The sequence below is a fragment of the Gavialis gangeticus genome, unplaced genomic scaffold (assembly GCF_001723915.1).
Source record: "Gavialis gangeticus isolate Ggan-Ray unplaced genomic scaffold, GavGan_comp1, whole genome shotgun sequence".
NCBI lineage: Eukaryota > Metazoa > Chordata > Crocodylia > Gavialidae > Gavialis > Gavialis gangeticus.
In genome coordinates, this window is record NW_017729004.1 from 17,490,186 (window position 1) to 17,492,590 (window position 2,405).

A 2,405-nucleotide genomic window follows, 5' to 3' on the forward strand; every position below is an offset into this window, starting at 1 on the left:
GGGGGGGGGGGGGGGGAGAACGGAGTAATGGATGCTTGGGCAGCGTGCGCTGCTGAAAAGTCGAGCTGGGCCACCTGGAGCAGTACTCCACTGCTGGCCAGGCTCTGCACAGCAGAATCACTGTGGCTGCAGCCCACAGAGGCCTCCAGGGCCCCAGGTAAGTCTGCTGGGGCGAGCACAGTTGCTGGCCCCAGCCTCCCCTACCCCACCTGGGGCAACTTGCTGCACACCAAACCACATGTGGCACAGGCATTTCCTGGGGACAAGTAGCTGTGGTGCAAAGTGCTCCACTGCTAGTCATTCCCAGGGAACCAAATGTCCACGCACATCTCGATGCACCCTATACATTTGCCCTTCATGCCCCAAGGAGGGAATCCTCCAGTAAATCATTGATACGATGTCTGTTGATGATGCCTGTATCCTCTTCCACATCAGTGTTGTTGGCACCACAGCTGGGTCAGTGAGGATCAGTGCAGGAAGAGTAAGTTAGGCAAAGGCCGTGTCAGGAATGACACGGATAGAGAATATTAGTAATTATATGAAGTAATGTTTATTTCATGGTTATTTACTGATCTTTTGTTGCGGAAGAAAACCAAACCTTTTCACCAAATGGAAATACAGGGAAATGACTCTGTTGGCTTTCAGTAGGAGAGAGGAACAATCAGGACCGGATACAGGCATGGGCCACCCAGGCGGCCACCTGGGGCCCAGACAGAAAGGGGGCTTGAAAATGGTAATTTAAAAATTATTATTATCATTATCTCTGGTGAAGGAGGGCCCAATACTAGAAGTTCCCCTGAGGCTGCCAGGATCCTAGGTACAGTGCTGGGAAGAATGATCCAGAGACCGAGCCAATTACTTGTAGTCGCGCAGGGCATGAGTGGGGGCATGGCATGCGGCTGCGCAGGGGCGGGATAGCATGCGGCCACAGGGCATGTTATGGGGAGTGGCCACAGCACAGGGAGCACTTGATGGCTGCGTGGCACAGGGAGCAGCACTGGGGTATGTCACATGGAGTGTGGGGGGCATGGCGCGTGGCTGTGTGGGGGTGGGTGACATTTGGCTTTGGGGAGTGGGGGCATGATGCAGGGGGTGTGATGCAGCTGTGTGGCATGGGACATGGCCTTGGGGTGTGGTGGAGGGTGTGCGGGGGGGTGAGGTGCAGGTGCGGGTGGAGGCATGCTGTAGGTGGGGGCCCCATGGCTGCAGCCAGTGGGCACTACCCACACGAGGGGGCATGGTGTGTGGCTGCAGGGTGCCATGCAGGGAGAGGGCTCAGGGGGCACACCCCATTCCATGGCCAAATGCTACAGCTGTTCCCCCCATGCCGGCTCCCCGTGTGACACTGCAGCCGCACGCCTGCACACCATGGCCCCTCATCCACCCTGCTGCAGCCGCATGCTCTACATGGCTCTATAGGAGAATCCAAGCAACTACAGGCCAGTCAGTCTCACCTCCATCTTTGGCAAAGTCTTTGAAAAGATTATTAAGGCCCATATATGTGACAGCCCAGCAGGAAAAATTATGGTGAGGGATAACCAGCACAGGTGCATAGCAGGTAAATCATGCCTGACTAATCTAGTCTCTTTTTATGACCAGGTTACAAAACACCTGGACACAGGAGTAGGGGTTGATATCATTTACTTAGACTTCAGAAAGGCCTTCGATACAGTATCCCACCCCATACTGGTGAACAAGCTAAGAGGCTGTGACTTGGATGATTACACAGTCCAGTGGGTGTCAAATTAGCTAGAGGGTCGTACCCAGAGAGTGGTAGTGGATGGGTCGGTATTGACCTGGAAGGACGTGGGTAATGGGGTCCTGCAGGGCTTGGTCCTTGGACCAATACTCTTCAATGTCTTCATCAGTGACTTGGACAAGGGAGTGAAGTGTACTCTGTCCAAGTTTGCGGATGATACAAAACTGTGGGGAGAAGTGGACACACTGGAGGGCAGGGAACAGCTACAGGCAGATGTGGACAGTTTGGACAAATGGGCAGAAAACAATAGAATGTGATTTAACAAGGAGAAATGCAAAGTGCTGCACCTAGGAAGGAAAAATGTCCAGCACACCTACTGCCTAGGAAATGACCTGCTCGGTAGCACGGAAGCAGAAAGGGATCTTGGAGTCCTAGTGGACTCCAAGATGAACATGAGTCGTCAGTGTGACGAAGTCATCAGCAAAGCTAATGGCACTTTATCGTGCATCAGCAGATGCATGACCAACAGAACCAAGGAGGTGATACTGCCCCTCTATCGGGCACTGGTCAGACTGCAGTTGGAGTACTGCGTCCAGTTTTGGGGGCCACACTTCAAGAGGGATGTGGATAACCTGGAGAGGGTCCAGAGAAGGGCCACTCGTATGGTTAAGGACTTGCAGGCCAAGCCCTACGAGGAGAGACTAGG

The 2,405-nt window shown here is 53.7% G+C and overlaps 1 protein-coding gene across 1 annotated transcript in view; it reads left to right on the forward strand.

Moving 5' to 3' along the window:
• The window catches only part of DPP6 (dipeptidyl peptidase like 6), a 982,502-nt gene that overhangs the window by 763,819 nt on the left and 216,278 nt on the right, over positions 1–2,405 (forward strand). The gene's annotated exons all lie outside the window — the stretch shown is intronic.